This window comes from Dictyostelium purpureum, assembly GCF_000190715.1.
Source record: "Dictyostelium purpureum unplaced genomic scaffold DICPUscaffold_111, whole genome shotgun sequence".
Taxonomy (NCBI): domain Eukaryota; phylum Evosea; class Eumycetozoa; order Dictyosteliales; family Dictyosteliaceae; genus Dictyostelium; species Dictyostelium purpureum.
This window is the reverse complement of record NW_003519448.1, coordinates 25,425-40,839: the sequence shown is the minus strand read 5'-3', so window position 1 is coordinate 40,839 and position 15,415 is coordinate 25,425. Positions and strand designations below refer to the sequence as shown.

Below are 15,415 nucleotides of genomic sequence, written 5' to 3'. Positions count from 1 at the left end.
TTTCAAGCTTATACGATGATGATAGCAAACCAATTGATGAAGATAAAGCTATGTCAATAGAATTAAATATTCAGGAACTATATAAAAAAACAAGAGAGGTTTGGGCCAGCTTAAATAGTATTGGTTACAGGGGCGACTTTCTTACTAAAAATAGTTTTCGAGATATTGAACAAGCTCAAAATCAACTAGTAGAATTCCAAAATGAAATTAAAAAGTTATATGAAGAAAAGGAGTCACTAAATCCAAATGTAACAAATGATCAGGATCAAGAAAAAAGAAAAATAATTTTTCAATTTATTGATCTTTTTTATTCAATTAGAGGAGAAAAAAATTCATTTGGAAAAATGCCATTAGAGTATTATTTATTACAGAATAATAAGCTCGAGTTTTTAAATTCAAATATTAACCTTTTTAGTTCCAGCCAAGATCCATTTTTTGAATATGGTGTACCAAGCGAAGAGATACTCGAGTTTTTTATGGCAAAGTTCACCAATTCCCAAGCTCCACTGTTAATGAACTCTACCAAATATAGTGAAAAAAAAATTGCACAAGATCGATATACCTTCACTTACCCAATAAATCTCCGATTTGTCAAATCTATCCAAGCCTTGGAATACTTATTTAAAAATTATCCTAGCAGTCCGCTTTTCGCCGATGGTAATAGCAATTGGCAATTCATATCAAGTATTCAAGTCTTGGAACATTATGAAAAGCTAATGCAAAGTTGCGATAGAAGGTTCTCTTTAGAATACCAATATCAATTTATGTCACCAGATTTTCTACTTAGGGCGATTAATAATCCCGAACTCTACATAAAAAATCCAGGTACCAAGTTGTCATTAAGTTTGCAGGGGTCCGTATTATCAGAATGCTCAGAACAAACACTTATATCGCTCTTTGAATCAAATCATTTCAATTCTTTTGAACTACACAAAGTTAACAAAATACATCCAAAACTTTGTCAATGGATATCAAAGAATATGTCATTTGAAGATATATTTTTTACAAAAAGACTTTTCGAAATTTCAGTTCAGCTCCCAAAACAATGTTGCCAAAATATTGACAATGAAGGTAAAATGATTTTTACATTGTATGAGCATCAAATATTCCAGGTTTTTTATTATTCAGGTAAAATAGATAAAATATTTCAAGATACAAAGCCAGATTTAATTCAGATCTACAGATTTATAGAAAATACATCACCTCATTTATCATTGGCTTTTGTAGAAAAATTATTTCAATATTCAATCGATGAGGAATGTGACCTAGATTTAGAGTTTTTACTAAATTCATTTATATCAAGTGGAAATCTACCAGTTATCAAATATATCAACTTGGATCACAGTTATTTATTCGCTAAAAGTACCAAAACTACCGAGGGTATATTACAATCTAGACAATTAAAAGGTTTACTTCAAAATGCAGTATCTAGAGATTTTGTTCAAATAGCTGAAATTTTATTTGTTTATACCGGTTTAACAATGCTAGAGTTTGAGAGATTTAAAAGTAAACATTCATTGTTCGAAATAAACCACCTTAATTACTTTAAAAAAAAATAGAATATGAATAAAGAAATAAAAAATAAATAAAGAAAATTTAAAAAAAAAAAAACATTGTTTTTTTATTACATTTTATTTGCAAATACAAAAATCGTTGGGAATACCTAAATCTTTACATTTAATATCTTGAGGAATTTCGCCAAGCAAACCTAAATTATTGTCTCTATTATTATCAGGGTCGAAAACATCCATACCGCCAAATTCTGGGTATTTTGAAAGTGCTCTTATGGTGTCATATAGTTGGAATGGTGTTGCTAATTTATTTTCGTTTTCTAAAAGTCTTTTTTCTACATCTGGGTATTTTTCGGTAAACCATGTTGGTAAAATTATATATAACATTGGTGATGCTACTTCGATTGATCCACCTTTAGTCCACATATAGTAGGGTCCCATATGAGAACCATGATCACCAACTAAAAATAATACAGTGTCGTTTAACCTTGGTCGCATATCTTTATCGATGAATTTCTGGAATTGTTTGTCTGCTATTTGGATAACCTCCATGGTACCCTCGTGAGCATCCATAAAAGTGGAGGTAACGATTTTGCCAACATCATTGTAGTTGTCCCAAATTTGGTTTATGTAGTCAAATATATGCTCGTGAATATGTTTGTTTTGTAGACAACGACGACGAATTGAATATGGGCCTTCGAATATACCAAATGGTCTTTCCAATGGGAATGCTAATGGAGAGCAAAATGGAAGCACCATTTCATGATCTATAGAGTTTTCAGGTTTATCATGTTTCAAGTAAGCTTGGAACCAATCTTCACATAAACCGTAGATCCATGATGTGATATAGCTATCGTTTCTAAATGATTGGAAGAACATTGGATTGGTTTCCCAGCTGAATTCTCCACTCTTTTGTACACTTTCGGGAACTATTTTTTTATCGATACTGTCGTAATGTAATGAGTTATAGCCTGTATACATTGCAATAGTGTTTGGATCGGTAAATGGTTTCAATGAATGGTATCTAAAGAATTGAAATACTTTTGAATGACCTTCATCTTGAATTGCTTGAATAGTTTCGAATGTGGTTGGTAAAGCACGTTTGAAATGGGCTCTTGATAATGCATCCACCATTAAAAATAAAATATCTACAGGTTTCTTTCTTTCTGATGATTTCATAGTTTTGATATTACCTTTTTTCGATGGTAATACTGTTGGATTATTAAAATGTTTAGCACGTGCATAGGTGTCTAAATTTTTAACATTTTGAAAATGAATTTCGGTTCTATTTCCACACTGGGCCATAACAGTTTCGTCTTTAATCACTATGGGGTCTTTATATTCGAATTTCTTTTTATGATACTTTTTCTCGAATGCTTTAAAATCATTTGTAAAAATTCCAGCCTCTTTTTGCTCCTCAAAAAATGTTGGTGATGTAGTATATGAGCTCTCTTCACCTTTATTGCAATTGATGTGAAGTATATTATTTGAATCGAGTTCTGAGAATCCTTTTTCTTTTGGGCAATCTCTAGAGCCAGCAACTACCCATGTGGAGCCTGTTGGCTGAAAAGCGGGCCACACAATAAAGTCATCTGATATAACGCATACTTTTGAATCACTCGAGTTTGAAAACATCAATTCCTTTTTATCAATTCCAACAGGCCAATCCTTTTTAACATATTGATTTTTTATTTGAACTCCAATTAAAAATAAAAATATGGTTACAATAAACCCAATTATAATTTGTTTAAAACTAAAGAATCTATAGTTAAAAAAATAATTAATATTATGAGCATAAAGTGAATAATATAAATTAATAGTATTCAATGCTTTACTTTAATAATATCCACCAAGTTAAAAAAGTTGCTATATAAAATATTAAAAGACCAAATAAAACCAATAAATTATATTGACCATGGTGAACTAGAGTTGCACCAACATCTTTTGTAACTTGATAAAATGTGGAAACTAAACAAAATATAAATAGTATTATTATTATGATTTGGTATATATTCGTTGCTGATGTAAGTTTAAATTTTGTTGGTAAAAAGTTTAAATTATAATTATTATTGTTTTTGTTTTTACTATATGTTTCGATGATATGTTTTCCTAACATGAAAAACCCTATAAAATATAAAACTGACGATAAAAATATTTCAACACCAAAAATACCTAAATGATGGTGTATCCAATCTATATCTTTTTTACCCTCTAAACTCCATTCATATAATGTATTACCAATATAAATACAAACAATGGTTATTAGTGGTATTATTAATTCTTTTTTATTCATTATAATTTTAAAAAAAAAAAAAAAAAAGAAAAAAAAGTTTTTTTTATTTAAATTATTAAATAGTTAAACTATTTTTAAAATTATATTTTTGTATTATTGTTTATATTATTACAAAAGATATTTAATAATTTATTACTGTGTTTATTATTATTATTATTGTTTATGTAACTTTACACACAAATAATACACAAAAATAAAAAAGATATTATATTTTTTTGTTTTGAAGTGAGTTATCGATTGTATATGTCGTTTTTAATTTTTTTTTTTAAAAATAGTTTTTTAAATAAAAAAAAAAAAAAACTTAAAATAAATTAAAAAAATTTTTATTTTTTTTAATTTTTTATTTTTTTAATTTTTTTTTTTAAAAATCTGAGTGTGTTTTTTTTTATTGTTAATATATATTTGTTTGCTTGTTTGATTAAAACCCTTATAGATCTTTTTTATATTTTTAAAAAAATAAGCTATTATAATTATTCTTTATAATATTTTTTTTTTTTTTTTTTTTTTTTTTTTTTTTTTTCTTTGAAAGCAATTGTATAAAAATGGATTTAAACAAACCAATTAAAACCAGAAAAATAGAAAATGATGAAGAATTTAAAAAAGCAATGGAATCATTTAATAAAAAAAAGAAAAGAAATATAAAGAATATAGAATTTAAAAATAATGAAGATGACTGGATGAATATCAATTTTCAAGAGTTAGATACACTCAAACAAGATGCGGCCACCGGAAAATCAAAAATTGCAAATTTAGCGGTATCTTTGGGAATTTTACCAACCAGTGACCTTAGTGAAACGGTAGAAAATATTAAAAGTGTGGTTAACAAAAGAAAAGAAAATAAAGAAATAAAAGAAAAGAAAGAGAATCCCTTTAATTGTGAATACATCGAATTATCAATCAAAGATGGTGTCGAGCCAGTCGAGTATCTATTCTGGAGGATATTTAGAAATAAATATTTATTTAAAAAAATCATGTCAAATATGGATAAAATATCAACACACTCGTACGAATCATTAGTTTCTATCGAAAAAATGGTCAAGAGCAACCAAATGTCAATTTTAAGAGATAAGATCAAAAGAAGCCAACATTTAGCAGACTTAGATAAGTTGGAATGTTTTTTTAAACAGTCAAGAAACGACAAAGAATTAATTCAGTTATTATTCAAGAACTATACATCATCAATTCATGGGATGTACGATATGAATAGTTTTGGAATGGAGATAGCTGCTTCAGACTGTATGGCTGCATTTGAACTTCTATTCGACGAGTATGAATTTAAACCATCCATAGGATTTATTTCGAGTTTAATTATGGGAAAAGATATAAAATTTAAATATTTAAAGTATGCATTTTCACATCCAAATACAAATATTAATTTTCAAGATGATACAAAATCGATACTCTCTTCAATTAAAAAATCAAATTCAATTAAAATTTTCAAATTATTAGAGTATTTAATAAATCAAAAATCAATAGATCAAAATTCAATAAAAACAAGTATAATAATAAATAAAAATTTTGACCCGCTAGATTATAAATTAAAAAATTTAATTTCAGTAATAAATTTATCAGAATCATTAAATGTTAATAGTAATAGTAGTAATAACAGTACAATGAATAATAGTAACAATAATAATACAGCTTCAGATTTTACAAGTGAAGAATTAAACTCAAAAGTAGATGAACCAATAAATATTTATAGTGATAAAAGAGAATTAATTAAAGAGTTTATCAACAAGTATTATTTATTAAAAAAAGAAAAAACAAAATCATTGGTATATTATTTGACCTATGGTAAAGATGAAGAAGTGATTTTAACACCTCTTGGATTATCAAATTATCTAGATTTAAAATTTAGAATTTATGAGTATGGCAATTACCAACTATTTAAAAAGTATATCTTTGATTGGAGTCCAAGATTTTCATTACTAAAATTCGATAACTTATTTATCAAGATGGGTAATCAAGAGTTTGAAAGAGAAATAAAAAAAGAATTTATACTAAAACTAAAAAGTTTATTTAAAGAAAATAGTGGAAAGCTTAGAACTTACGAATTCTTCAATATTTCGTCTTTTGTTGAAATGGATGATATAGAGTTGTTAGAATTGCTTGTTACAAATCTTGGGGACTCTGCCGATAAAATGGTTTTCAATAAATGTTCAATTAAATCAGTACCAGTATTAGAACTATTATTTAAAAATCTACAATCAGCTTTTGTTGTTAAGCATATTGACCATGTTGTTAGATGGATCACTATCAAAGATTTAGAAATACTATTACATCTTGAAGGGTTGGTTAAAGAAGAAAGCATGCAATTATCTCCACTTTCAACTACAAATGTTTACGATGGTGCAGTAATCAGAAATTTATTAAGTAAACCCCAACTTTATCAATTTGATATTCCCATCTTGGCTATTGGAGGTTATTTCTATTCAGAAGAGCATTTCGAGCTTTTAAAAAAAATTTCACAAGATTCCATTTTGGTTACTTTAAAGGATTTAGATTCAAGAAAGACTATCAAATTTTTTTTATATATAATAAACAGCCAAGAGTGTAAAAATAATCCAGATAAATTTAAAATCCCGCACTATAAATATTACCATCAATATTTAGTTAATGATGAATTTACTCTAGAATATATAAAGGACAAGGAATATGAAAATATTTTAAATATTTTATTAATAAGGCACGATTTTAAAGCATTAGATAAAATTTTAAAATATGCCTATTCGATTGTATCATCATCATCAAAAAAAGATATAGATATTAAATCAATGTTATCATATATTATTAAGACATCATTTTCTAGGGGATACTTCAAGATAATAGAGTTCATTCATCTAAACTACACTTTTGTTTTAAATGGTTCAGCCAAAAACCCACATAAAGTATATTCCTATGACGAGTTAAGGACTATTGTGGCAAAAACAAAACCAAAAGATTTCAAGATTTTAAACTATTTATTAGATGTAGTACCATTTACAGAATTACAATATAAAAATTTAAATCCAAACTGCAAATATCTTTCATCAATAAAATATAAACTAAAATAAATGAATTGTAGAATTACAAATAAATTTTGATTTATGTTTTTTTTTTTTAATATTTTTATTTATATTTTAGTTTTTTTTTTGGGGTAAAATTATAATGATTTAATATGTATAATTATTTTTATATGATAAGTAAGATTTTTCACTGTAGAGGGCCTTAATACGTTGGGATCTTTTAGATTCGAATTGGATTTGATCGATTATTTCTTTATTTTTCTTTTCTAACTGGCTACAAATAGAGTCATATTTAGCTTTGATGTTGTTTAATAGTTTTCTTTCACGTATACCTCTATTGTCGAGGTACTTCATTAAATCGTCAATTTCTTGTTTACTTGAATAATATTCCCATTCACCATCTTCATTCTCTACGTAAAGTCTACCGGGCAACTGAGACCAATACCAATAGTTTCTGTAGATTCTGTCCCTTCCCAATGATTCTAAACGAGTGGAGTATTTTTCGAGTTTTATATCCAATGCTTCTTTTTGCTTTTCCAATTGGCTGAGCTCTTTGTCATGTTTCTTTTTGTTGGCAACCTTTTGTTTATCTTCATCTTCTTCATCATCACCAGCTTTTTCAGAATCAGCTGCGGCTTCCTCTTGTTTTAATTGCTTTTCTTCAAGGTTAACCTCTTTCTTTTCTTGTTTAATTTCATTTGAAACTTCAACAATTTTATCTAAATGTTTTCTAATTTTATCTGATGCGATGGTTTGTTGAACGAGGTAAGCGAGAATATAAATTCTTTCTTCAACCGATAATTTAAAATAGTTTTTCTTCTTTAAAACCTTATTGATTTCATTTGCATTGGGTGAGCCAATGCTTTTAACATCCTCTTCCTCTTCTTCATCATCTTCCTCCTCTTCCTCTTCATCTTCATCCATCTGATCCTCTTCTTCTTGCTCTTCCAATTCTTCCATTTCTTCATCGGCTTCTTTAGCTTCATCAATTTTTTGTTCTTTATCATTTTCTTGCTGTTGATCCTTTTCTTCATTTTCTTGTTCATCATCAGAGCCTGGTAGTTCATTTGCTAATATCATCATTTTCTTATTCTTTTGCTCGACTTGCTTTAGATTCTCTTCTTTTTCTTTTTCTTCAATTGCTTTTCTTTTAACTTCATGTTGAAAGTATGCACGAAGTGTAGCTAACCAATTACGATCAGTAATTGGTTTACCACCAAAAGTTTTCTTTGGAGTACCACTGCTGTATGAAGGTAAGGTGAAAATTGTTTTTAATAGACGAATATGTGACTCTACCAATATTGAGGTTTCGGTGTGATACACTAAAGCATTTTCAAAATCTTCTAAACTGAATGGAGTGAGTAAAACCACCTTTTCAAAGTGATTAAGGAAATGCCAAACCATTAAAAAGTCACCATATGTGGCTGGGTGACAGAAAAAGTGTGAGGATGGAACTGGACGAGGGTTTTCTTGATCTTTGTCTTCATCTCTTTCGACCTCTTGATCCTCCATTGGATATTTTGACCTTCTTCTCTTTCTTTGTTGTTCACTATCGGATTGGTCAGAATTATTATTACTTGCCGACTCTTCGGTTCCACGACCTCTTTTTTTATCTTTTTTAGATTTTCCATTTGCCTCACCATCAGAATCTCCTTCATTATCAGATAGCTCATCAGACTCTTTTTCGGCATCACTGCCATCACCTCTTTCTTTTCTTCTTTCTTCAGCTGCTAATTGTCTCTTCTTTTTGAGATGTTGTTCGACTTCTTTCTTTAAATGTGATGGAATTACAATACCATCCAAATTGTATCTTTTCATAACTTCTGGATCAACTTCCCAATAACCACCTAAATGTTTAGTTTTCTTTGACATTGACTTAATTGTATCTTTGACCATTGGTTTATAAATTGGTGGCTCTCTTCTAATAATATCTTTAATATTGGCTATAAAATTTTTTCCTTGTGAGTCAACATAAATCTTGTAGTATTTTTTCATTGTATCTAATTTCTTTCTTGGATCCAAGTATTTTCTAATGGCTCTCTTTTCACCAGTTGATGGAGTAACATCTTTTGAATCAGCAGTTTTGTTTGAGTTTTTATTTTCTTCTTCTGCTTCTTCCTCTTCTTTTTCTTCTTCATCATCACTATATAATTGTTTGTTATTACTTTTTGTGGTTGTAGTGGTAGTGGTTGTTGTATTATTACTCTTTTCTTCTTCATCGGTAGTATTACTATTAAGTGGTGGTGTAGTTGTTGTTGATGATGTAAGTGGTGAATCACTTGGTGTCGATTTCTTTTTAGATGTTGCTTTTGTTTCATCATCTTCTTCTTCAGGCTCTTCGACATGTTCAATAACTCTACCAACTAGTTTTAAATTGTTTTTTTTAAATGCTACAATTTCACCTGGGAAATAATTCATAATTAAAAAATCATATAATTGATTTGTAAGTTCTTCTAGGGTAACTTCCTCTATAATAAAATAAAGTATGAATTAATATTTATTTATAAAACTATATATAATATATTAAATATAATAAAACTTACTATATTGAATAAACTCTAAACAATGTGGAAGAATTAGTTCTGGAACTTTAGAAACTTTTTCTGAAGCTAGTTTTTCACATAATAAAGCTTCTTCAAATGATAGATTTTTTCTACCTGTTATTGAACAAGTCCATATCTTTTCCATATATAGTTCATATCTTTCGATGTAATCCCTAAATTAATTGTAAAATAAATAAAAAAATAAAAAATTTAATATTAATATTAGTTTTTATTTCATTGTGAACTTCATTGTCGTTTTTTTATTAATTATTTAAATACTTACTTGTATCTTTTAAAATGTTCTTTGGTGAATTTAATTTCGAAATACTCTTCACCTGGTTTGACTCTACATTTATAGAATTCGAATGGGTCTTTACCGTGAAGCGGCATGTTGTGTTAGGTGTACAAATTAATTATAAACTAATTTTGCATATGCAACCAACGTTATCTTTAGTGAATAATTATATTTGTTTATTATTTATTTATAACTTTTTTTTTTTTTTTTATAAATATATATATATATAAAAAAACAAATAAATAAAATTTTTTAAAGTGTTATGTTATAAGTGAAAAATAAAAAATAATAAAATTCATTTTGCATGCATCCATTTAAAAAAAATTTTAAAAAAAAATTAAAAAAAAAATTAAAAAAAAAATTTGAAAAAATTTTTTTTGGTGGGTGTTTTTTTATTATCACTTTAATTATAACCTTTACCAAATATATTATTTTATTAATATACCAATTCGTGAGAGTGGGATCTGTGTGGTGGTTTGAGTGGTAATAGTGGTTGTTATGATCTGATTTGTGTTATTTTTTATTTAAGGCAACGAAAAATTGGCATTTATAAATTGAACGCAATAATGATTTTTGATTTGAGCAATATTCGGCATCCCTAATTTCTTCTTTGATGATTTCAAAATTCTTTTTCGTGATTAGATAACGTAATTGTTCGTAGCTAAGTTCTATGGATTCTTTTTTTTTTGAGTGATGGTATAAAAGGGGGCCCAAGTTGATCCAGTATCCACCAGGTTTTAATAATTTGGAAATACATTCTACATAGTCAATAATATTGACTGCTGTATCTATAAAAAAGCATGTACAAATACAATCAAATGAATTTTCTTCAATATTTTTTGTAAAGTCACCTGCTGACATTGAGAACTCTAAATTTGGAGAATTCTTTGGTAATAAATCCGTTGATAAAACATCTGGAATCTGAACAAATCTTAATTGATCAACATCTCTTAAAACATTAACTGTTTGATGAATATATGGATGGATTTTAAATTGATTTATTTTTTCTACTCTGAAAAAAAAAAAAAAAAAAAAAAAAAAAAATTTAATATTAACAATTTTTATTTTTATTTATTATTATTCATATTATTACTATTACTATTACTATTACTATTATTATTTCTATTATTATTATTTTATAATATGAATACCTACTTATTTAACATAAAATTTGAAACTATTAACATCATAAAAGAATATTCGATACCTTGAGATGAAAAACCTAAAGAAGCAATTTCTAAACACAGACGACCCAAACCAGCACCAGGAGTATACACTCTAATTTTTGATCTTTCGTTAAATGGTGTTGAGCCATAAATCTCTAAAAGTTGTTTTTTGATTGGTTCGAATGCTTGATCCCTTTCAATCTTACCTTCAGCGCTCCATTCTCTAACCAATTGTCTTATTGTACTTTTTAATTGATCCATCATAAAGTAATCAATTTTAATATGATCCAATTTTTTAGGGTCAATTTCTTGTGCTTGTTGAGTATTTTTATTTAAATTATTATTATTATTATTATTATCATTATCATTATTATTATCTGTATTATTATCATCTTTTATTGAAGGTTGTGAAAATATATTACAATGGTCATTTCCTATTGTCTTTAAAAACTGTGAATTTGTTAAAACTGCTCTTGCCAAAGCATCCATTTTTGCATTATAATTTGGTAATAGTTCTCTGTCGCCTGGAGTTAATTTATGGTGATAAAAATCCTTCATATCTTTGACCCAATGTAAAGCATATTGTGAATAATTTAATAATGTTGATACAATTAATTGATAATGCTCCAATTCTTCTTCATCATCGTTACACATACAATGATCGTGGTCATTATCGCTATAGTCGTCATCATCAAAATCTTTATTTTCGTTTATTGTTTTATTATTATTATTACTATGATCGTGAGAGTGTGTATGATCATGAGCATGTGAATGTGAATGTGACATTTCCTTTTTTTTTTTTTTTTACTTTGAATTTATCATATGACTTTAAAAATATTAAATTAAATTTTAAAATAAAAAAATTTCAAAAAAAAATAATAATATTATTTTTTTTAAAAAAAAAAAAAATTAAAAAAAAAAAAAAAAAAAAAAAAAAAAAAAATTAAAATATTTTTGCGATTATTTAAACACACATTTAATTATGAAACCCAATGACACAATAGTATTACTGCCACTAGACAGATACACTGTCGGTATAGACGAATCTATTGGTGTGTCAAAAAGCAACAACAATAACAATAATAAAAATAATAATAATAATAAAAATAATGATAACGACGATAATTACATAAACGATTATTGTTATATGTCTACGGAATTAATAGAAAACTTATCATTAAAATTAGGCGACTGGATATTTATAGATATTGTCAAAAGTTTAAATAATACCAATAACAATAATAGTAATAAAATATGTCTAATTTCAAGAGTGTGGACATCCAGATATATTAAAGAGAATTATTATATTCAATCAAATTCAAAATTAATACTAGAGCAACAACAAGTACAACAGCAACAACAAAATAATAACAATAGTAACAATCAAATTAATTACCCAAGTTTAATAAATATACATAAAATTGATATGAATGAATTTAATAATAGTTTAAATCAAGTTGATATTAAAATCGATATTAAAATAAATTCAGTAAATAATAATATAATTACACTATTTAATAGTAAACAATATATAAAAGAACTATTAAATAATAAGCTACTGTGCAACGGTATTAAAATACCATTATACAATAACAATGTAATAATAACGATAATTAATGTGTATGATAACCAATTTAAAATAGGTTTAATAAAGCCAACAACAAAATTAAATATAACAATCAATCAAATTAACAATACAACAACAACAACAACAACTGGTGATAACCTCAATACCAATAACAATAGAAGTACAGAAGAATATAATAAACTATTTAATAAATATAAACAAAGTAATAAAAACAATAACGATAATAATAGTGGCGGTGATTTTAATATTGGCGGTTTAAATGAAAAGATTAAACTACTAGAAGAAATGATAATCTATCCGATTTTATTCCCACAAGTTTTTACAACACTGGGTATTGATCCACCAAAGGGTATTTTATTAAAAGGTCCACCAGGAACAGGTAAAACCCATTTGGTTAGAAGTGTTTGCACCCGTTACGATATAGAAATGGTATCCATTGACTGCACAAAAATCTCTGGTACTTATTTGGGTGAAACTGAAGAGAATTTAAGAAATGTATTTCACGAATCATCAATCAAATCCATTGAAAAAGGCAATGCACCAGTCGTAATATTTATTGATGAAATTGATACCATTTGCCCACCAAGATCAAAATCAACCCAAAATGAATCAAGAGTAGTTGGCCAATTTTTAACATTATTAGACGGAATAGGTGGTCGTAAAGGTAACTTAATTATTATAGCAGCAACCAACAGACCCAATGAAATTGATCCTGCGCTTAGAAGACCCGGCCGTTTAGATAGAGAAATCGAAATACCTGTACCAAATAAAGAGCAAAGATTAGATATCTTGAAACTATACTGCAAAAAACTACCAATTTCAAACGAGCCTTCAAATCTATTAGAGCTAATATCAGAAGAAACTGTTGGGTATGTCGGTGCAAATATTCAATTTTTATGTAGAGATGCTGCATTTATAGCATTTTCAAAATTTAACAAAAACAATTGCTCTGGTAATGACAACGATGATCAAGACAAACAAGTATTGATTTCAATTGAAGATTTTAGGGAATCCATTAGAAATAACCCAGCATCAATTTTAAAAGGTGAGCATTTAGTAGAAAAAGTAACCAATGTTTCATGGGATGATATTGGTGGATTAGATGACGTCAAAGAGCAATTAAAGCAAGCTATTGAATGGCCAAATATTTATCAAGAATCATTTAAACGTTTAGGGTTATCATCACCAAAGGGTATCATTTTATATGGACCACCAGGTTGCTCAAAGACTACACTCGTAAAGGCTATTGCTGCAAGCTCCAAACTATCATTTTTATCGCTCAGTGGCGCCACTATATTTTCACCGTATTTAGGTGACTCGGAGCAAACAATAAGAGATATATTCAAAAAGGCAAGACAAACAACACCATCCATTCTATTTTTTGATGAAATTGACGCAATTGTTTCAAAAAGAAATGCAAATGATACAGGTGATAGTGCTCAATCAAGAGTACTCAGTACATTCCTAAATGAAATGGACGGTGTAGAGCAATTAAATGGTGTTATTGTAATTGGTGCAACCAATAGAATCGATATGATTGATGCTGCTTTATTACGTCCTGGTAGATTCGATAAAATTTTAGAAATTAAATTACCCGATCAACCATCAAGATTAAAAATTTTAAATATTAAAATCAAAAATATTCCATTATCAAACGACATTGATTTGAATAAATTATCAATATTGGTAAGTGTTTATTAAAATTAATTATTTACAAAAAAAAAATGTTAAAACTAATCAAAATTTTTTTTTTTAGACTGAAGGATTTAGCGGTGCGGATATTGAAAATTTATGCAGGGAAGCCTCATTCCAAAGTTTAAGAAGAGATTTATTCAAAGGAAATGTCACAATGGATAATTTTTTAAAATGCATCTCTAAAATAAAACATTGAAAAAAAAAAAAAAAAAAAAAAAAGAATTTAATTTAATTTTACTGTTTTTAAAATTTTTATTTTATTTTTTTAAAATATAAACAGAAGAGATGATACCAACATTGGTAACGAGTTTCGAGTTTAGCATGATCGTTATGACAGAAACTAGAGTTAAATCCAATCGAACTTTCTCATATCAAAAGGTTCATGAAAATAGTAGGAACGGATAGCAAGAGTGCAGCCATTTGTTTTAGACATATTTTGGCTATTTTTTAACCCGGCAACATTAAGGTTGGGTTGTTGGCATTTGCTAAGGAGAAGCTCGGGACTTTACTTGTACCAAAAATACCATTAATTGGTTCTTTAATTAGATATCTAATAGTTGGAGAAAAAAGAAAGAAGAGCAGACCACCCAAAGAAAAACCAGAGGCCGTTATTTGCAGAGCTAGAACCACACCGGAGGGGAGAAATGGATTAGTAGATTTGGAGGGTGTATGATTATTTTTTAAATAGCACTATTAAATTATGACTAGATCAATAAACTAAAAAAAATAAAAAAATATGTAATGCATGCGGGCTGCACAATGCAAAACAGAGGCCAGGGCAGCAAGAAAAATCTCTTTGAAGGTTTTTCCTTTTTTCTTTGTTTATCATTGTGCGACCCGATACATTACATATTTTTTTTATTTTTAGATTGTTTATTGGTCTAGTAATTTAATAGTTTTCGGATACTATTTGAAACATAATGGCTACAATAAGGATTAAAGCTTTTTCTTACCAGAATTTTTTTTGATCGTTGGTGCTGTGTATCTTCAAAAAAAAATATTAAAAAAATTTTGATATAAAAAAAATTTATAAAAAAAATTTTTTAAAAAAATTTTTTAAAAAAAATTTATAAAAAAATTTGATAATAACGGCACCTTTTTTTTTAATTAAATATTTATTTTTTTTTTTATTTTTTTTATTTTAAATTTTTTATTTTTTTTATTTTAAATTTTTAATTTTTAATTTTTTTTTCGTTTTAATTACTTTAAATTTTTTAAAAAAAAATGAATACAACTTCAAATACCACCACCACTACTTCTAATTCACAACCTAATACCAACAGCAATGAGGAGAAAAAACCAATTAATATCATTGTATT

At 27.2% G+C, this 15,415-nt stretch overlaps 1 protein-coding gene across 1 annotated transcript in view; it reads right to left on the bottom strand.

Annotated features, from left to right (window-relative positions):
• DICPUDRAFT_72359 (uncharacterized protein) overlaps nucleotides 1–15,415 on the bottom strand; it is a gene marked incomplete at its 5' end in the record, with an annotated part of 42,472 nt that overhangs the window by 13,352 nt on the left and 13,705 nt on the right. The window lies entirely within an intron of this gene.